The 22763-nt window shown below is 40.9% G+C and overlaps 1 protein-coding gene across 2 annotated transcripts in view; it reads right to left on the minus strand.

Moving 5' to 3' along the window:
- Nucleotides 1-22563, minus strand: part of LOC136853449 (uncharacterized) — a 32640-nt gene extending 10077 nt beyond the window's left edge. Inside the window, exon 1 of one of the 2 annotated variants that reach the window (XM_067129044.1) lies at nt 22331-22563. The gene's annotated coding sequence lies outside the window, so the exon portion shown is untranslated. The remainder of the gene's footprint in view (nt 1-22330) is intronic. The other variant, XM_067129050.1, reaches the window with a different exon arrangement.
- Between the last annotated feature and the right edge of the window lie 200 nt (nt 22564-22763).

Consider the following 22763-nt stretch of genomic DNA (forward strand, 5'->3'; position numbering starts at 1 on the left):
GGACCACTATCCCCTGCCAAACATGGAGGACCTAACAGGAGCCCTGCACGGGACCAAGATATTCCCAAATATGGATTTGCTCAAGTCCTATTTTCAGGTGCCGGTACATCCCGATAACATTCCAAAGACAGCCATCATCACACTGTTTGGGACACATACCTTCTCCTACTCCACCTTTGGCCTCAGGAACACCTGGGCCACATTCCAATGCCTAATGGACAGTATCTTGGGAGACCTACCCCTCTGCGTCTGCTACTTGGACGACATCCTGATCTTTTCCAGGTCCCCGGAGGAGGGGTACCTGGGTCATGTCCAGGCTGTGCTGAAATGCCTTCAGGAGAACGGATTGGTTGTCACATTCGACAAATGTACCTTCGAAGTAGAGAAGGTAGACTTCCTGGGGCATGAGGTCTCTCTGACAGGTGTCCAAGATGGATGCAGTGAAGGATTTTCCAACATCAAAAATGATCAAGTCCCTGCATGAGTTCCTCGGCATGGTCAACTACTACCGACGATTCATGCCGGACATCGCCCGTATCATGTATCCCCTAACCAGAGTGCTGAAAGGGAAGCCAAAAGCACTGACTTGGGAAGTCCTGCAGCAAAAAGCGTTCAAACAGATGAAGGCAGCCCTCGCCAAAGCCACCACCTTAACATATCAAGACCCCACAGCCCCCCTCAGACTTACCACTGACGCCAGGAACGTCGCTTGCGGGGCTGTGCTGGAGCAGATAGTAGACGGTTCCCCCCTCCAGCTTGCGTTTTTTAGCCACAAGTTAAAGCCGCCAGAGACCTGCTACAGTGCATTCGACAGGGAACTGCTGGCAATCTACCAAGTCGTGTGGCACTTCAAGTACCTCTTGGACGGAAGCCCATTCACCATCCTGACAGACCACAAGTCGTTGGTACATGCATTCACGAAGGGGGGAGACGCATGGTCGGCAAGAAAGCAACGGCACCTGGCTGCTATCTCCGAATTCAGATGCACCATCAGTTACGTCCCTGGCAAGACGAACCCGGTAGCCGACACCCTATGAAGGATTGAAATAAATTCAGTCCACCTGAGCGTAGACTACAAAGACCTGGCGATGGAACAGGCCACAGACCTGGAAACGGCAGCTTACCGCACGACACTTACTGCACTGAAGTGGGAAGACGTGCCAATAGGTGAATCCGGATTGACACTTCTCTGCGACACCAGCACAGGCTGCCCACACCCCATGATACCCACATCACAAAGAAAGCAGGCGTTCGACATCGTCCACAGGCTGTCCCATCCATCAGGACGAACAGCAACGCTCCTGATGACAGAGAAATTCGTGTGGCACGGGATCAGGAAGGATGTACGAGAATGGGCAAAGAACTGCATACCGTGCCAGACAAGTAAGATCACAAAGCACACGGAATCAGGCATCGGAGACTTCCCTCCACCATGACGGCATTTCAGGCACATCCACGTAGACATCGTAGGACCTCTGCCATAATCAGGGGACTCCAAATACCTCCTGACAGTCATAGACCGTTCCACAAGATGGCCGGAAGCAACCCCAATGGTAGAAGCATCAACAAGCACGTGTGCAGAAGCCCTACTATCAAGTTGGATAAGCCGTTTCGGTGTGCCGGACGATATAACTACAGACAGGGGCCCGGCATTCTTGTCAGAACTCTGGGCCTCCCTGGCACGCCTGATGGCATGTTGTACTGACGAGAATTGGAAGGCGTAGCTGCCCTGGGTCCTGCTGGGTCTCTGCACTACACAAAGGGCAAACAGTGAGGAATCTCCTGCAGAAAAAGTCTACGGTGAAGCATTGGCCATACTTGGAGAATTCTTCCCTACAGAGCAGGACAACCCGGATACACCCCTTCCAAGACTATGGGAAATTGTAAAGAAGTTCACTTCCTGCTGGAAGACTTTCACTGACAGGACCCATAACTTCAGCCCAGAAGGCCTGAAAACCTGTACAAACGTCTTCATGGGGAATGACGTCCAATGCCCACCCTTGACCAGACCATACAGAGGACCATACCGAGTTGTCAGTAGAACATTCAAGGCCTACCTCGTCAGCATCCATGAGCAGGATATCTATCGACAGGTTAAAGCCAGCCTTCCTCATGGACAGCGGAACCCAGGAGGAAACCAGCAGTCATCCCAGAATTCCTCCACAAAACAAGACCTTGGATGAAGAGATTGGCATCCTGAAACGAGGCCAAGGACGTCCCAAGGGCCGCACTAAGGGTGGCATCCACCTGGCAAAACTGCCAGATGACTCAGCAGTCAAAACCGCCCCACAACTGCGGATATCAAGAACTCGGGGTTGGCTCCTGCTCCCAAGAAGACACCGTGATTAACATTCAACAGATCTTCCAATCATTATACCATAATAAGTGTCTTGTGGGGGGGGGAGTACTTGTAAAGACATCTTCTTTACCCATTAATTACGATCTGTATTGCATCTATCAACGCAGCATGAATCTCATGTATATATTTGTATGTAGAATTTCCTGGCCTTTTCACCAATATATATTTTATCACTGTATGTCTCTTGTTATTTTTATTTGATTGACTGTTAGCAAACATAAATTGCTCTTACTCGGCATGCAGGTCACGGAGACTTGGGGTCGTGCACCAAGTTTCCATCTGCATGCTGCTATGTATACCTTATGCTCAGGTAATAAATCAATCAGTACCCAGTTCTGTCTTCTTTGACCTCACAATATATATATAGATATATATATATATAATATATATATATATATATATATATATATATATATATATATATATATATATATATATATATATATATAATATATATATATATATATATAATAAATTATAAATATATAAATATATTGTCTTGCTTTTTCATAATGGTGGAGATAATTCTATAACCTTTTACCTTTTGTGTTTTCATTAAGTATTTTGGATGAGTTTGCTAGCCCCCTAATCTTATCCACCCTCACACAACCCACTGCAGCCAATTGAATACCACGCACTTTGTGAGTCTGACAGGGCTTTCCGGAGGCATGCAGTGCACCCTCACTCTACTGCATCTAGGGAACAACTGAAGTGCTACCGGTCATAGCTGATAGTTTTACACAGCATTATAAGTTGTACAGAAAAATCGATTGAGCAGAAGAAACTTTGGCGCATTTTTACGGGTTTCTTCTAGGATGTACTTAATTGGTGATTTTGCTTTATGCTTTAGCATAGTATCCTCTGTGTATATAGGTTGGCATATCAAGCTGTAACTGGTGCCTCAAATCACGTATAATATATATATATATATATATATATATATATATATATATATATATATATATATATATATATATATAAATTATAAATATAAAAGAAGTAAATATATTGTCTTGCTTTTTCATAATGGTGTGGAGAGATATTCTATAACCTTTTACCTTTGTGTTTTCATTAAGTATTTTGGATGAGTTTGCTGAGCCCCTAATACCCCTGCACCATCACACAACCCACTGCAGCCAATTGAATACCACTAACTGCTTGCATACCAGTGAGTCTGACTCAGCAATGACCCAATGGACAACATTTCATTCAAATTATCCCTTCTGAGTGAATAAGATAGAAATCATCAACACACAATCACGTGTGGAACAGAAATAAACCTGACTCACGTCTCCCAAGTCCCGACTCAGGTGGAAAGCATCTAGGGCCAACAAGTCTGAAGTGACTACCGGAATTATGGCTGATAGTTTTTTCCACAGCATTATAAATTGTTCCACACGTGATTGTGTGTTGATGATTTCATCTTATTCACTCAGAAGGGATAATGCGAAGAAATGTTGTCCATTGGGTCATTGCTGAGTCGGGAAGTTCGAAAAATCGCTGGTATGCAAGTCATTAGCTTGCCCAGAAAAACGCCCTCGATTGAGCAGAAGAAATGTTGTCCATTGGGTCATTGCTGAGTCGGGAAACTTTGGTATGCAAGCAGTTAGCTTGCCCAGGTAATTCCTGGTGCAGTTGCTCTCGGGTTCCGACTTTTTAGATTGGGTAACGCCCTTTTCCACCTGAGAGACTTGGTTTCCCGACGTTCAGAAATTTATTTGTTCCACACGTGATTGTGTGTTGATGATTTCTATCTTATTCACTCAGAAGGGATAATTCTGAAATGTTGTCCATTGGGTCATTGCTGAGTTTTGGAAAACTCTTTATGCAAGCTTAGCTTGCCCAGGTAATTCCTTGGTGCAGTTGCTCTCAGGTTCCGACTTCTTTTAGACTTGTATGGCCCAGTGGGTAACGCCTGCTTTCCACCTGAGATAGTCAGAAATTTATTTCTGTTCCACACGTGATTGTGTGTTGATGATTTCTATCTTATTCACTCAGAAGGGATAATTCCAATGAAATGTTGTCCATTGGGTCATTGCTGAGTCGGGAAGTTGGGGAAAACTGCTGGTATGCAAGCAGTTAGCTTGCCCAGGTAATTCCTTCCACACGGTGCAGTTGCTCTCAGGTTCCGACTTCTTTTAGACTTGTATGGCCCAGTGGGTAACGCCCTTGCTTTCCACCTGAGAGACTTGGGTTCGATCCCGACGTGAGTCAGAAATTTATTTCTGTTCCACACGTGATTGTGTGTTGATGATTTCTATATATATATATATATATATATATATATATATATATATATATATATATATATATATATATATATATATATATATATATATATATATATATATATATATATATATGTATATTATATATATATATATATATATATATATATATATATATATACTGTATAATATATATATTATATATGTATATATATACATATATATATTAAGTCTTGGTTGAATTTGGACAACAGTGGAGAACTATGTGCTGGCCTGGCAGTGGCACTTACACTGCAGGTGCAATTGTGTCAAGGTGGGAAGTTTGCACAGTTGGATACAGAGAGCTATTTGATCATGATTTAAGTCCATGTAGACAGCATGGTCGAACATTGACCTAGGGTCATCACATTTCCAGAAGAAATGATTGTGTGAGTGCGTATGTGTTTTGCACTCGCGAATGGTATATTAACAGGGGAACAGACTCTTGCAGGGGGTATTGCATTTTGAGACTGGGTCTGTTTTGGTTAGTGGTGAAGTGTCAGAAGATCGCCACTGGAAAATCTGTTATTTGTCGCCATAGAAAGTGAGTACCATGATTCATGAACACCTATATCTTTTCCAGACATTTTTGTGGAAGGACCTAATAGTGCTGCAGTGAAACACCACTGTGTCTCCCTTATGCATTTTCCTGTTCTGGGTCTCCAGTGGGCATTTTCCTGTTTTGCATAGGAATGACATTTCAGGTTTTAATATATGATATGTTTCTTTCAACAGGAATTCTGGTTTCGTCCTGTGAGGACGAATATTTTGGGAAGTGGTGTTATTCTTTTACATACTATATGACATTTATTGTGGTCTAGAATAATTATGACCTTATTACTTTATTTGGTGACCAGAGTGTTAGTCACTAGTATTAGCTGGTTTAGAATTGATAACCTGAATGTTTGTGTATCAGATTTCCCTCTAGTGATGTTTTCCATTTGTAGGGGGTGGAATTCACTCCATTTCATGATCGTAGCTTTTGCTGAATCACTTTCATTAAATTTGCAAATAAAGTCTAGCTTTGTATGTCAGTGTTTAATTCCAGTAGGCCTTTGTTTTAAGATAGATACAGTGACAGGAGTCGGCGAGGCAGAAGGAATTTACTGACACAAGGATGAGCCACTGCTACCAGAGACGTCTTAGGAGAGTAAGATGATTGATTCTGTTCTTAAAACAGATGCAGCAATAAAAGATGGCCCTATTTGACGTGGGGATAGGGCCATTTAACATAATATATATATATATATATATATATATATATATATATATATATATATATATATATATATATATATATTGCACGTGTGCAAATATGCTTGATTTGAGGCACCGATTACGGCTCGACACAGAGGATACTACCTCTGCTAGAGCATTTCAGTATACCATGGTCGTCTGGTCGCATAACTAAGCAGTGCTGGGTTTGATTAGCACTTGGATGGGTGGCCACCAAGAAATGCCAGACACCATTTTCACATAAGCCTCTTCAAGATCCATGGGCAGGGTCTGAGGCCAGCAGCCCCAGCCTGAAATTTACTTGCAGTGGAATGGAAAAACTTTCACGAGCCACTCCCTCTGAAGGGATGAAAAACCGTGTTGAAAAACAAAATAGAGCAGGTAGACATAATTATGGTGAAAATGAAAATACAGCAGTTAGACTTCATTAGGGTAAAAGTGGAAATAGAGGAGTTAGACATAATTAGGGTGAAAGTGAAAATAGAACAGTTAAACGTAATTAGGGTGAAAGTGGAAATAGATCAGTTAGACTGAATTAGAGTGAAACTGAAAGCAGGGCAGTTAGACTTAATTAGGGCGAAAGTGAAAACAGAGCTGTTAGATTTAATTACTTTGAATGTGAAAATAGAGCAGTTAAGCATAATTAAGGTAAAAGTGAAAATAGAGCAGTTAGATATAATTAGGGCGAAATTGAAAATAGAGGTTTAAAGAAAGAAAGTGAAAATGTAACAATTAGACTTAATTAGGCTAAAAGCAAATATAGATCAGCTAGATTTAATTAGGGTGAAAGCTAAAATAGAGCAGTTATACATAATTAAGGTAAAAGTGAAAACAGAGCAGTTAGACTTAGACTGAAATTGAAAGTAGAGCAGTGGGACTTAGTGTGAAAGTGAAAATAAAGCAGTTAGACATAATTAGGGTGAAAGTGAAAATAGAGCAGTTAGACTTAATTAAGGTGCAAGTTTAAATAGAGCAGTTAGAAATAATTAGCGTGAAATCAAAAATAAAGCAGAATTAGTTAGGATGTAAATAGCACAGTTAGACTTAATTAGGGTGAAAGTGTAAATACAGTAGTTAGACATGATTAACGTGAAAGTTAAAATAGAGCAGTTAGACATTATTAGGGTGAAAGGCAAAGCAGAGCGGTTAGATACAAGTAGGATGAATGTGAAAATAGAGCAGTTAGCTTTAATCAGTGCACAAGTGAAAATAGAGTAGTTAGACATAATTGAGGTGAAATGAAAAATAGAGAATTAGACATAATTATGGTGAAAGTGAAAATAGAGCAGTTAGACATAATTGAGGTGAAAGCAAAAATAAGGCACTTAGACTTAATTATGGTGAAAGTGAAAATAAGATCAGTTAGACATGATTAAGGTGAAATGGAAAACAGAGGAGTTAGACATAATAGGGTGAAAGTTAATTGGACTTGACTAGGCTGAAAATAAAAATAGAGCACTTAAACATAATTAAGGGTGACATGAAAGTAGAGTGGTTAGAGAAAATTAGGGTGAAAGTGAAAATAGCAGATAGACATGCTTAAGGTAAATGTGAAAATAGAGCAGTTAGACATAAGTAGGGTGAAAGTGAAAATAGAGAAATTAGACACTAGTAGGGTTGAAATTGAAAAAGAGTGAAGTTATAAAAATTGAGGGTGGTACTGAAAACAGAGCGGTTAGACATAATTAACGTGAAAGTGAAAATGGAGTGGTTAGACAAAATTAATGTGAAGGTGAAAAATAGAGCAGTTAAACATAAGATAAATGTGAAAATACAGCAGTTAGACATAAGTAAGGTGAAAGTAAAAATATACTTTAGAAGTTAGACATTTGCAGGGTGAAAATGAAAATACAGCTGTTAGACATAATTGAGGTGAAAATGAAAATAGAGCTGTTATACATTTTAAAGGCATAAGTGAAAATAGAGCTGTTATACATTTTAATTAGGCATAAATTGAAAATAGAGCAGTTAGATATAATTAGTGAAATTGAAAATAGAGCAGTTAGACATAATTAAGGTGAAAGAGAAAAGATAGCAGTTAGACATAATTAGGGAGAGAGTGAAAATAGAGTAGTTAGGCCTAATTAAGGTGAAAGTAAAAAAATATAATTAGAAAAATAATGTGAAAGAGAAAATAGAGCACTTATACTTTATTAAGGTGAAAGTGAAAAGAGAGCAGTTAAACTTAATTAGGGTGAAAGTGAAAATAAAGGAGTTTGACATAATTAAATAGCAAGATAAAATAGAGTAGTTAGAGATAATTAGGGTGAAAGTGGAAATAGAGCACTGTAGTTAAACATAATTAAGGTGAAAGTGAAAATAGAACAGTTAGATATAATTAATGTGAAAGTGAAAATAAATCAGTTAGATATAATTAAGGTGAAATATAAATTAGAGTGGTTAGACTTAATTAAGTGAAAGTGAAAATATAGCAATTAAGACTTAAGGTGAGAGTGAAAATAGAGCAGTTAGACTCAAGGTAAAAGTGAAAATAGAGCAGTTAGACTTAAGGTGAAAGGGAAAATAGAGCAGTTGGGCATAAGTAGAGTGAAGGTGAAAATAGAGCAGTTTGACATATGTAGGGCGAATGTGAAAATAGAGCATTTAGGGGCAATGAGGGTGGAAGTGAAAATAGAGCAGTTAGACTTGGAGTGAAAGTGAAAATATAGCAGTTAGACTTAAGATGAAAGTGAAAACAGAGCAGATTGACATAATGAAGGTGAAAGTTAAAAAAGAGCAGTTAGACAATTAGGGTGAAAGTTAAAAAAGAGCAGTTAGACATAATTAGGGTAGAATTTAAAATAGAGCAGTTAGATTTAGAGTGAAAGTGAAAATGGAGCAGGTAGACTAAGGCAAAAGGGAAAATAGAGCAGTTAGACATAATTAAGTTGAAAATGAAAAAAGAGCAGTTAGACATAATTAGGGTGAAAGTGAAAAAAGAGCAGTTAGACATAATTAGGGTGAAAGTGAAAATTGAGCAGTCAGACATAAAGGTGAAAGTGAAAAGAAGAGTAGTTAAACATAAATAGGGTGAATTTTTAAACAAAGCAGTTAGACACAATTAGCGTGAAAGTGAAAACAGTGCAATCACACAAAATTGGAGTGAAAGTGAAAATAGAGCAGTTAGACACAATTAAGGTGAAAGTGAAAATATTGCAATTAGACAAAATTAGCTTCAGATTTAAAATAGAACAGTTAGACATAATCAGTTTGAAAGTGAAGCTTGTACTGGAACGAGATGTGCATTTGATAGTGACTGTTTTGGCATAAAGGGAAGTTTGAATTAATGTGACTGCTGACTGTTTAATAGTTCTGTAGTTGGGTCTACGAGACTAGTTGGAAAAAAGACAAAGCTTATGGGCAAAGTCGTGTTGTAAGGAGAAAGGTTGTGATTGGATATCCGATGTTTGCTGATAAAATATTCGATGATGGTGTAGAGAGGGTATAGAAACGGGTAAATGTGTAATAGTGTTCGCTAAAGGAGAAAGTTGAAAGTTACTAGAAGAGTAAGATAATAAGGATAAACGGAAACCAGTGAATTTGAGAAACGAATGTCGCTTGCAGAATTGGTGAAGTAACATACGTCGCAAAATACCCCGAAAAAGTATGGTAGGAAAAAAAGTGGTCTTGTGTAGGCAGAAGTTGGATGTATGAAGAAACTGCTCATCCAACTGTTAATCTGTTCTTTAAGAGAAGTGTATAAACTGGAATTTCAGCGAGGGAGGAAAAAAGGACAAAAAAGTTTTGGCTGTAGTGTGTGTGTATGTGAAAGGGAGGCAGGTGTCTCAGTGTGCTTATTGGGATTGACGTGCTATTGATGAGATGCCTTCTAGGTTTATTAAGTAGACAATATTACTGTAGTTTCCCCACAGAATGGGTTCATCTGCAATTCAGTCACTAAAAGATGTATCTCTTTTCCCCACAAAAATGTTGCAGGACATATTGTGAGACAAACAAAGATAAAACAAGATAACAGAGGAATTGATTGTGGAAGAGCAGTGTAATTTTATACATGGAAAGAGGTGTGACTTAAGTGTCCGCTCTCAAATAATTTTGTGAGAAATTTTAGTGTAAAAGTAAAAGTAAAAAGCTGTTAAAAAAAGAATGATAAAATTGACAGAGATGCAATGTAGCAGGTGCTGGGAATCTGTGGTATACAGGATAAGATGCTGAGGGTGATTAAACGTTTTTATAAGGGAGGTGAAGTGTGTATTACAATATATGTAGATAGGAGAGTGGCCGGTTTGGTATAATAGTGGGCCTGGGACAAGGGTGTGGGAAGCCTCCATAGCTGATTAATTCCATTATTTTTGTGGTAATGTGAATTCAAAGTAGCAGAGTTGTTGGTGAGCAGTAGATGTGAATGGCATGTGGAATGGATATTTACAGATATTATAGTACTGAAGGGTAATGAAGAGAAACTGCAAAAGCAGGTGAAAGGATTGAGACAGTGTTTACAAGGAGAGAAAGTTAAAATTAAAATTTAGCAAGAGTAAGGTTATGGCAGTAAATGAAAACCAAGAAGATAGAACAGTGATGTTAATATGAATGATGTAAGAAAGAAAGTAGCTGATTAGCATGACTGTTTATGAGTGAATTTAATGGATGGTGGTAGGGAGAGAGAGGAAGTGAGTCACAGAATAAGTGAAGGAAAGATGGTAGTGAGGTGTGTGCTAAAGATATGTTAGAGAATTAGAGTGACAATGGAAACAAAGGTTGGATTGTGTGATTTTATTTGGGATGGCTCTCCTTTATAGAAGCAATGAAGTGTCGATGTTGAATGTGAATAAAAGTCAACAGAGACTGAAGCTGCTTAAATGAACTACGTTTATAGTGTATAGGGAATAAGAATAACTGAAATGGTGAGAAACTGAGATAGGTCGAATGGAGGATGAAAGCACGGTGAACAGAATGCATAATTCGAATGTAAGAGGAGTAAGGAGATGAAGACTTCTGAAGTGCTGGATAGATGCTTTGGAAGAGCCATTGAAAAGGATATTAAAATCCTGGAAACGGGGCAGTGTATGCATGGTATATGTAAATGGCACATTGTACGGGGCTGACGCACTGCCAGAGAGACTTCTGGATGTGTATATCGTCACCTTCATAAACTAACTGCCTAAGTCATTTTGTTGCCCAAGTCACAATCATGACTTAGGCATAGTGATAATAATACCTAAGTCACTGAGTGACTTAGGCAGAAAGCTTTTTGGGAAATTTATTCCACTTACTTTCTACATCTGACTTAGGCAAGTAACCCAGTAGGTGCGCCACATATTGGAGATTTGATTTAGGCAAAAATCCAAAAATCAATGAAAAATGACTTAGGCAGTTAGTTTATGAGGGTGACGATATGAATCTTTGCTAATGTGGTGGAAATTTTCATAATACATATGCATATATATATATATATATATATATATATATATATATATATATATATATATATATATATATATATATATGGTTCTTGTAAAGCATCTATCCAGCACTTCAGAAGTTTTCCTCTCCTTCCTTCTCTTACATTCAATTATGCATTCTGTTCATCATCCTGTCATGCTCCATTGGACTTATCTCAATTTCTCATATATATATATATATATATATATATATATATATATATATATATATATATATATATATATATATATATATATATATATATATATATATATATATATATATATATATATATATATATACATATATATATATATATATATATATATATATTGTCACGAATATGTCACCTCCCTCTAAAAGTGCAATGATTCACCAAGCTAACGCAAATTACTTACTCTATTAAAATAGAGGTAGGCACTAATACAGATAGGTTATGGGAAAACAGTGCCCCTCCCGGGAAGAATCTCTCATTTCTCACCCCTTAAAAATAATCTGTTAGTCCTCCTTCTTGACTTAGTGACTGCTTGAGCCTCTCTTGCAGCTACCTCCTTCCAGAGGCATAAACGAGCCAGTGAAGGGTATCAATTCCAAAAGAGAAAGTGCCTAGCCTTAACAACAGAATCACCACTCCAGGCATACCGCATGGTGAAAGCATGGAAAGCAAAGAAAATGAACTGCAAGGCGCTCAGGCACTGCCACCTAGTAGGAGAGGAAGCATCATCCGCCTAGGTTTTAAAAGACGATGCCTGGCAGCGCTCATCAGAAACGCTTGGCCCTGGACGCCAGACACTTGTTTCATCCCTTCCATCAGAGCCATGATTTTCTCATGTTGCTGCTTTGAGCCTGAGTCTTCCTTTGTGGTGAAAGCCCGTAATTCATGCCCTCCCTGCTGGTGCTGAAGACAGGGCCCCCCTGTCTCCTATGGAAGGTAATGTATCCAAATATCCAAAGTGAGGTTTTGAATCAGTCACGACCCTATTATTCTTCTACTGAATTTATTTTCCTTTCAAAAGTGCAGTCTTTTCATGAGACCTGATTTATTTAGTACAGTGAGCAAATTGTTCCAGTTTACATTCATTCCAGTTCCTAGGATCAAGTTGCTCAGCACTTATGTGCAACCTCCCCCTTCAGTTCCATCATTCGCTACTTAAATCTGTGTAAGCAACCGATGCGTTCTCTTTTGCAGATGGAGTTGCCAGCTGTGGAATCATCTGTTCACTCCTGTGCTTGTGCCGTGGTTACAACCACTGCCCCGCCCCCAATGGTGTCCTACAAAGTGGGTTTTTCCCCTTTTTATGTTATTGTGTAAATTACTGTAATTTTAGTTATTTGACAGGAATCCATTTTCCCACCTGGTTTTGCAAATTCCCCATTCTTCTGATGTAGTTTGTTAATATTAATATATGTAAGTGATCTACACCTGCAGTCAGAATTAAACCCACGTGGTAGGTTCCCTATTTCTTCCCCAGGTAAATCTCTAACATTGGTGACCATTGCTTGAATTCTTGTAGCCTTGCAAGGCGCAGGATTATTGCATGCCTGCGACCCCCTGCAAGCTATTGGCTACTAGCTTTGCCTAAAGCTGGATACAAGAAATAGAAATGAATCTTTTAGCGTAAAATCCCCATTACAAGCACAAGTGAACAGCTTTCCACATTGTAAGTACACTGTTATTTTAGTTTATGTGTTAGGTGTGAACAAAAATCATGACTGTAAGAGCTGTTAGGGATTAGTTAGACCATGTGCATGCTCCACAAATAGCTTGCCGAGAGAAGAGAGAGTGTTAGTCAACTGAAACAGACGCTTTTGGTGCTATTGCATGTTAGCCTGCATGTTTTCAATGCTAGGATAATTAGGCAGTGAAGTGATAAATCAAGTGATATAAAGGAAATAGTGCCTTATTTCCTCTCCCACATGTTACGGACAATTTCCAGTCCACCATTTTTAGTTAGACAACACAGTTAGGTGGGCCATGAATTCACACCCAACCAGCAAACTTCGCTCGCTGGCCTCCTATCTCTCTCTCGATAGCCTTAACGATAGCACAAGAAGTTAAAATAACTTTCCATGATTCCCAAAACCATCTTTGAGAAATTTTTATTCCCATACCTCATTTTTATTCAGGGCCACGTGAGCCCATGAATTTTGCACATGAAGAAATCACCTCTTTAAATCATTAATACCACATCCACAAGAAAAGCAAACGTGCAAAATTAATTCCTTAACACGAGTCATAAAAGGTCCTTGCTTATTAAAATGCACTCAGTAGACGGCAGGAGAACAATTTCCCACAATTGTTGGGTCATCTCATAAAGTCCCGTGCACCTTCTTTTTCGCTCAGATAGTCACGTGATTCGCACATGGCGAGCCCATCAAAACATTAACCGTAGTCACATGTGTGCCAACCCCGTCATAACGAACCCAGTCACATATGACTTAGTACAAGTAGAGTAAACAACCCTCGTGATCATGTGTTCGTCAGGCCACTGTAGAGTAACAGTAAATTTTTACACGTGATCCAGGCAAATGTAACTTTCCCTGTGCATGGTAGATTTAAGATTTTTGTACTTGTCATATTCTGCTACATTAAATCTTGTGGGCTTTGAAATAAGCACATTCTCTGTGTCTCATTTTATGCAGTTGCACTTTGCTGAAGAAGCCAGCTAAATTGATTTAATCACGCATCTAGTGAATAGCCTACGAAGCTATGTGCTTCCTGCTTGTCTAAAGGGCAAATTCATATAAATTTCCATGTAAGCCTTCTATCCCCACACCAGGGCCTAAGCATTTCTTATCCCAAATAAACCCTCTCCTAAGACTTACGCTACCCACCTCTTTTACTACAGCATTCAACACACAAAACCCTAAGTTCTTCGGAACTCAAATCACTGTGTTCAACACGCAAAACTATGTTCTTAGGAACACAAATAACCGCGTTTAGCACATAAAACCCTAAGTTCTTTGGAACTAAAACAACCACATTTAACACACAAAACCCTAAGTTCTTCGGAACCCAAATCACTGAGATCAACACCCACAACTCTGCTTTCTTTGAAACCCAAATCACTGCGTTCAACATGCAAAACCCTACGTTCTTCGGAACCCAAATCACTACATTCAACACACAAACCTACATTCTTCAGAACCCAAATGCCCGCATTCAACAGGCAAAATCCTAAGTTCTTCGGAACCCAAATCACTGCGTTCAACACGCAAAAACCCTAAGTTCTTCGGAACCCAAATCACCGCATTCAACATGCAAGATCCTAAGTTCTTCGGAACCCAAATCACGCATTCAACAAGCGAACCCTTAAGTTCTTCAGAACCCAAATCACCATGTTCAACACACAAAACCCTTACTTCTTTGGAACCCAATTAAAAGCATTCAACATGCACAGTCTTAGGTTCCCCAGAACAAAATATATGCGTTCAACACAGACAGTCTTAAGTTCTTTGGAACAAAATCAAGTCGTGCATCCCACACAAACCTACTGAGTTCTTCGGAACAGAATAAAATGATCCTATTACACACTAATCCTTAGTTCTACAGAACAAATCCTGAACCACTCATCACCTGCAAGCCTGAGTTCTAAGGGACCACCTTTGAATCAAAGGGCCACATCCAAGTCAAGCTTTGTTTTCTAACTGGCGCCCCAGGATTGCGGCACCATGCAGGCCGAGGACTTCAAACAGTTCTCAAGCATTGGCAAGCAGTTGGGATTGACAGGGAAAGAGCTCCAGAGTTGGGTCCTAGCGAGGGTCAACACCACAAAGAAGGAGAGAGAGAGGAGAAGGAAGAATGAGAAAGACCAAAGAGGAAAGCGGAGAAAGACGACCAAAGGGCCCATGATCTAGAAATTGCCCAACTCAGTGCCACCAGACCCATTGCAACCTCTCCCCAGCCAACTATCAGCAGCATAAATACCTTGATCCAACCCTGGAATGAAGAAGAGCCTGAAGCCTGTCTTTACCACATTGTGAATATCCTCTCAACATATGCGCCTTCCCCTGCTGAAGTGGCACTGATCTTGGGAAAACATCCAGGCGGAAAGGGCTCTGCCCCTTTCTGCTCTCTCACCTTGGATGAGCAGGGAAACCTTGCAGGAGTTCGTTGGGCCATTGTGAAGGCCTAATCACCCCTGGGTGATTGAGACAACGTTGGTGAGGCTGGCCAAAGAAAGCAGGCCAAACATGGTCCGAGTGGGCGCACCACAAGACCAAGGCTCTTAAGAGGTGACTGGAGTCCCTGAGTGACGTCACAATGGAAGACGTCCTCGAAGGGTTCCAAATTGAGGAGTTCTTCTATTACGCCAGCCTGCCCTCGCCAACTATCTCTGCACCCAAGCTCCCAAGACTCTCAGTGAGTGCTGTCATTTGGCGGTAAGCTGGGACACCTACCATCCTCACATAAGCTCTCTGGGCCACAAGATCTGGCCCCCCTGCTCCCACCTCTGGTCAACCTACACCCAAGAATGGGCACCCTCAAAACAAGCTCATATGTGGCTATTGTCATAAATCGGGGGCACTCTTCTGAGCAGTGCCACCTGAAGGCTGAGAATCAGATGAAAATACACCTGAAACCCTCAGTCGGGGCTACGCCCCAACAAGCCAAACCCAGCCAATGGGGAACTCACCATAAGCCTGCCCTCTCTTCAGGGGCAGTGCCAAAGAGGGATTTCAGCAAGGAGATCTGCCGAGACTGTGGCAAGTGGAGCCACGTGTCAGCAAACTTCAAACCCTGCCCAAGACATGCTGCCCCGAGGGTAGTCCAGATGGCTGTCTGCTCTAGACAGCCCCCTGAGTGGATGGGCCTCGAGAGCATAACCAGTGTAGCCCTCGACAGCTGTTCTCCCCCCTCAAGCACTAGCTTATATTATAGACACTGGTTCTAAAGTGAGTCTCATCACACAAGGCCAATTGCCTCCCGGTGCCTCCATCTGTGAAGACGAATGGATGACCATCTTCTGGGTTGATGGGGAATTGAAGGACCTCCCCAAAGTTCCCGAACGGGATAGGGAACACCTCTTAGGAGTCTTCCAGTCCTTAGCAACTGGGCCAAGGCCTTGTCCAGTGAAGAGACACCCTGATCCCCCCATGATGCATGACCACTACGAATCCCAAGGACCCAGAGGAGGAGACACCTCCCCTGGCGACAATCTGCTGCCTGATGATCTTAATTTAGCCGAAGTGCCATGGCTGCATGACCAGCCTGGCACTCCTCCACCCAAATTAGTTTCTGATCCTGCAACTGCCCTCCTCATCATGGGGGCGGATGCCTCCACTCCTGCCTTGAGCCAGGAGCGGCCCATCCAGGCCCAGGCAGAGGACGCTGCCCGGAGGTGCCAGTGCTCAAGCGCTCCTATCATGGAAGAAGTAAGGTATTTGGTCAAGGACGACTTTCTCCTGGAGAACGAGGTACTCTACTGGGTGACATGGGTAAAAAATGAGCCTGCTCACATTTTCCACCGGCTGGTAGTGGTTCCTCCATCCATGCAACAAAACCTTTGGTTGGCTCATGGCAGTATCAGCGAGCACTTCAGGCAAATTCTACTGGCCTGGGCTGCGAAAGTCTGTCAAGGCATTTGTAGCGTAGTGCTAAATGTGCCAGATCACTGGAAACCCCAATGAAGTTGTACTTAAAGCCCCTACAAAGAACATCCTGTTGGTAGGAGTGCCTTTCAAAGAAGTAGTGATTGATTACTACACTCCCCAATGGCATATCAAGAGTAAAAGTGGCAACATTTAGTGTCTCACAATCATCGATCGTTTCACAAGATATCCCGAAGCTATTCCTACTAGGAGAGAAAGCTCAAAGAATGCCGTGAAGGCACCCATCCAGTTCTTTTGCTGTTTTGGTTTTCCCAAAACAATTCAGAGTGACAAGGGACGACATTTTATGTCAAAGAAGTTCCACAGCAGCCTGGCTAGCCATGGCATCAAGCATATTCACTCAAGCCCATCACATCCCAAACAATTTCATTCAACACTTACTACTATGTTAGAAAAGCTCGAACATGAGGGAGGAGCTACCTGGGATGAAAAGCTCCCCTATGCCCTTTTTGCCATTCACCAAAAGCCCATTGAGACTATGGGTACAGCCCCTTCAAGCTACTCTATGCTCACTCTGCCAGGGCCCCCTCAACATCCTGTACGAGTCCTGGACAGAACTGACAAGGGCTGACTGGGTGAAGGGTCTGCTGGAAATACAAAGGAAACTCCAAGCTGTGTGGGCTGTCGCCCAAGCAACCGAAGCTGCAGCTCAAGAGCCGGTTAAAATTCAGAATGACAAAAAAGGCCCAAGCCCAATCCTTTAACATTGGAGACCAGGTCCGGTCCTTCAGACTAGTGCCAAGTGTCCCCTTGAAACCCAGTTTACCGGCCCCCAAAAAGTACTCAGCAAGCGAGGGGCCCTAAATCATCTAGTTGACTGCAGGAAGAGGAAAGCCAGATGGCTACACATGGTTCTACTGAAGCCGTACCTAAACAGGTAAGCCCAGAAGACTAAGGAAAGCCCTCCAACTCTATTGGCGGTGGTCGGCACCATCACCAAGACGCCACCACCCTCAAAGAATTCAGAAGTGCTAGCCCATCTAGAAATCATTACTCCAGGGCTAGATGACCACAAATGTGATGAATTGCACCAGCTGCTCACCGCAAGCCCGCAGGTATCCAAGACCTAGTGGGTTGCACCGACCTGGTAGAACACACTATACACCTGCAGGAAGGTGTCACCCCGATAGCACAAGGGCATTACCGGGTAAACTCCAAAAAGGTGAAAAGAATTGAGGAGCAAGAAAGGCCCCAACTAGAACTCGGTCTGATCGAGCCCAGCTACAGTGAGTGGTCCTCTCCGGTAGTACTAGTCCCTAAGGAAGGAGGAGGAGACAGGCTCTGCATAGACTTTAGGAAATTGAACGAAGTCACAAAGCCGGAGCCCTACCCTCTTCCAAGAATTGAGATGTGCCTAGATAACTTGGGAACTGCACTATACCTAAGTAAGATCAATCTTGAAAAGGGATATTAGCAGGTGTCCCTGTCAGAGGAGTTGCACACCCCCCCCAACTGCCTTCACCACACCCACTGGTCTGCACCAGTGCTGGGTAATGCCCTTTGGCCTCAAAAATGTCCCTATTTGTTTTCAGAGGCTGATGAACAAAGTCCTGGCAGGAATCAAGAACTGTGTTGTCTACCTCGACGACGTCGTAATATATGCCAACACATGGGAGGAGCACCTGCAAATCTTAAACCAAATCTTTGCTGCCCTACACCAAGCCAACCTGGTCCTCAACCCCAAAAAATGTCAGTTTGGCGTGGTAGAAATAACGTATCTCAGTCACAGTGTGGGAAATGGAAAACTAATGCCCAAGGACGCTAACATTTGTGCCACTTGAGACATGCCTTACCCAAGAACAAAAAGGGAAGCTCAGCAATTTGTCGGAATGATACAATATTCCAGCGCTTCATTCCGGACTTTGCTGACGCTGCCGCCCCTATCACAAACCTCTTCTGAGGAAAACAGCCTTTTCGCTGCATTCCCGATTGTGGGAAGGCATATGATCACTTCAAGGCAGTCCTAATTAGCCAGCCCTTTCTCCACGCACCCGACTACAACTGTCCCTTTTGCATGGCAGTTGATGCCAGTGACATTGGCATTGGGGCAGTCATGTTCCTAGAAAAGGATGAGGTTAGGCACCCAGTAGCTTACTATTCCAAGAAACTCAAACCAGATGAATAGGTATAGCACTGTAGAAAAAGAACTTCTAGGCATGATCTTGTTAATAAAGCAATTTGAGTTCTATCATGCAGATCATAAATTCCCACTGAATGTCTATACAGATCATAACCTCCTTAAGTATCTCACAACTTTCCGTAACCAAAATAAGCACCTAAGTTGGTGTCTCAACCTCCAAGATTTCAACTGGAGGATCGAACACATTAAAGGTACAGACAACAAGATTGCTGATGTCCTTTCCAGGCAGCTCTAATCGATTTCTGAAGTAATCACATGTTGCCTTCCCCCTCCCCTCCTTTTGTTATTCCGGCTGAGCATGGCACTCCTGCCAGAGTGAAGGGCCACATTATGCCCGCTCAAAACTAGTTTCCCTGAAAGCGTAAGATACTTCCTTCCTTGACTCTATCCTTTTCTTGTAATGTAACCTTGAGTCCCTGACTCGAAAATCCTGTGTAAATGACACATCTAATAGTGCATCACGTACATAATAAGTGCCTCATGGCACCCGCGATGATTAGTGCCGCATCTGGCACAGTGCCGCCATGTATATATCATGGCATCACCTAACATAAGCCCAGGTATACTTCGCTGTAATGCCTCATCAAGGCAAACTAACCGCATGACTTCAATGTCAAAGAATTAACCTTATCATAAAGTGCATGAATATACTTAATATTTACCTTAGAGTAGATGAGCTAATCCTACTTTGCATTGTCATTCTAATTCATGATACATTAAGTTGTCAATACTTTCACTTTGAGTTGATATCATGCTGCAGTAGCATGACAACAAAGTAAAATTTAATAATTGCATGTTCAGAAGCCCAGTACTCTAATCTAACGCACAATTTCAAAGTGATCAGTAATTTGCACTTGATGGACTTGCGTAAATAAATTTTCATATTTTTAATGGGGAGGTGTCACAAATATAAATCACCTCTCCTTCTAAAAGTGCAATGATACACCAAGCTAACACAATTACGTATTCTATTAAAATGGAGGTATGCGCACTAACAACACCGCTGACTAACAAAGACAGGTTATGGAAAAACATTGCCCGTTCCTGGAAGAATCTCTCATTTCCCACCCCTTAAAAATAATCTCTTAATCCTCCTCCTTGACCTAGTGACTGCTTGAGCCTCTCTTTTAGGTACCGCCCTTCCAAGAAGCCAAGTCCCCGCCGGATGCATAGACAAGCTGGCAAAGGAGATCAATTCCAAAAGAGAGAGCACCTGCCCTTAACAACATAATTACCACGTGGCCAGGGCATACCGCATGGCGAAAGCATGGGAAGCATAGAAAACAGACCACGAGGCGCACAGGCACTGCCACCTAGGAGGAGAAGAATCGTAACCTGCCAAGGTTTTAAAAGATGATGCCCGGGTGGCGCTCGTCAGAAACACCCGGCCCTGGACTCCAGACGCTTGTCCCCTTTCTCATCCATTCCATCAGAGCCCTGGTTTTCCCATGCTGCTACTTTGAACCTGAGTCTTCCTTTGTGGTGAAAGCCCCTAATTCATACCCTCCCTGCTGGCACTGAAGATGGAAAGGTAATGTACCCAAAGCAAGGTTTTGAATCGGTCACAACCATATTATTCTTGTACTGAATTCATTTTCCTTTCTAAAGTGTGATCTTTTCATGAGACCTGATTTGTTTAGTACAGTGATTAACTTATTCCGGTTCACGTTCATTCCAGTGGCTAGAAACTAGTTGCTTGGCACCTTATGTGCAACCCTCCCCCTCGATTCCATCATTCGCTACTTAAATCTGTGTAAGCAACTGATGCATTCTCAATTGCAAATGGAGTTTCTAGCTGTGGAGTCATCTGTTCACCCCTATGCTTGTGCTGTGGTTACAACCACTGCCCCTCACCCAACAGTGTCCTATGAAGTGGATTTTTCATGTTTATGTTATGCTGTAGATTACTGTAATTTTAGTTATTCGAGAGGAATCTGTTTTCCCGTCTGATTTTGCTAATTCCCATTCTTCTGATTCATTTTTTTTAATATAAATATAAGTGATTTTAAGTGAATTCCAAGTGTTTATGAAAACTCTCCCCACTGAAGTAAAGCCTTCAGCTTAACCTTTTTCTTTATGTTGTTTACCTAGTCCTACACCTGCAGTCAGAATTGAACCCACATGGTAAGTTCCTATTCTTCCTCAGGTAAATCTAACAATATAATATATATATATATATATATATATATATATATATATATATATATATATATATATATATATATATATATATATATATATATATATATACTGTATATACATGTATGTATGTATAACTGTATCACGAAGATATGGAACATGATGAATGTATAAATAAAGGCAAATGCCAGGAAGGAAAAGTGAAACAAAGGAGTGGTTGCTAGGCGTTTCGACACATGGTCCTTTACTAGCAGACTGATGAAAAATATAAAGATAAGGTTACAAAAAAGCTTTTATAATTGACAGATGACATACAGATATCCCTGAAGATGGGGATTATAAGGAACAGATGCACCTTGGAATGAATAAGCTGATTACATATTCATAAAAGTACAACACTTAAATTATTCTCCTTTTGGTAAACAATAAAAACTTTTGCCAAATGAACATTTCAAAAAACCTTTCCTTCGTGGCATTTACTTTTATACATTATATATATATATATATATATATATATATATATATATATATATATATATATATATATATATATATATATATGCATATATATATGTGTGTATATATTGTGTATTTATAAAATGTATTTTTACATTATTCTGCATTATTAATCTTATTATGTTAGAATCGATTCAATCTTTATACTGATTTTAGAATCCTTTTTATGTAATTGGTTCCAAGTTGGAATCTTCAAGAATCAAGAGCACTTGCAAACAGTCCCGTATATTAAGTAAACAAAACAAAAATAAACAAATAAGAGGTTTTTTATTGACTAATTGACTTCGCGTATGGCGCAGAAAAGCCAGTAAATCCTAAAATACCGAATGAATGTTAATCAGAGGCAGACACTGGAGCAGCAATAAGGTTTCGTTGTTGAACATAAACGAACAGTGGAATAAAATGGAATCCTTTTAGGAAATCAAAACAATTCCATAACCCAGAAAATATTCGTGTTATTTTGCTCTCGTAATAAATTTTCACATACCAATAAATCTGGGCGATTCGAAAAATTATTTAAATCTCAAGTACAGTATGAACACTATTAAGTACTGTATATAAGTATTAATCAGACACAAACAGATTTCCAGAACACTAAGGGAAAGTACGTTTTTCCAAATACTTTCTTAAAAAAAGAAATACGAAGGAAATTATCCATACCTGTACCGGTAAGTTAACGATATCCCTCTCGTTGTAACGAAGAGCAACCGAACACCGTCTAGTCTTGCGGGTTACTGAGATCCTGTGGATTAATGCAGATGTTTATGAGCGCTCAGCGCTTTGATGCTGTGTACGAAGAAGGCTGTTGCAACTCGCCAACCCTGGGGCTTTCCCGTGGCCGGCGTTTGCCACCTGACCTTCTCACTCGTGATTGGTAGAGCTGAACTACACCATTTTCAGTTCATGCGTCAAACATGGAAATTACGAACGTGACGTTCAATGTCCTGCGAGTCCAGAGGGATTTTGGTGGTGTTCCCAGAGTAACTGGCTTGAATTGACGTAGTTTACTTTATTCCTTCTTTGGATCTTGGAGTTACTTAATTACTAAACCCTCGTTAACATTTTGTTGCTCGTTGTCGTCGCCATCTTTATT

Source organism: Macrobrachium rosenbergii, chromosome 3, assembly GCF_040412425.1.
Source record: "Macrobrachium rosenbergii isolate ZJJX-2024 chromosome 3, ASM4041242v1, whole genome shotgun sequence".
Taxonomy (NCBI): domain Eukaryota; kingdom Metazoa; phylum Arthropoda; class Malacostraca; order Decapoda; family Palaemonidae; genus Macrobrachium; species Macrobrachium rosenbergii.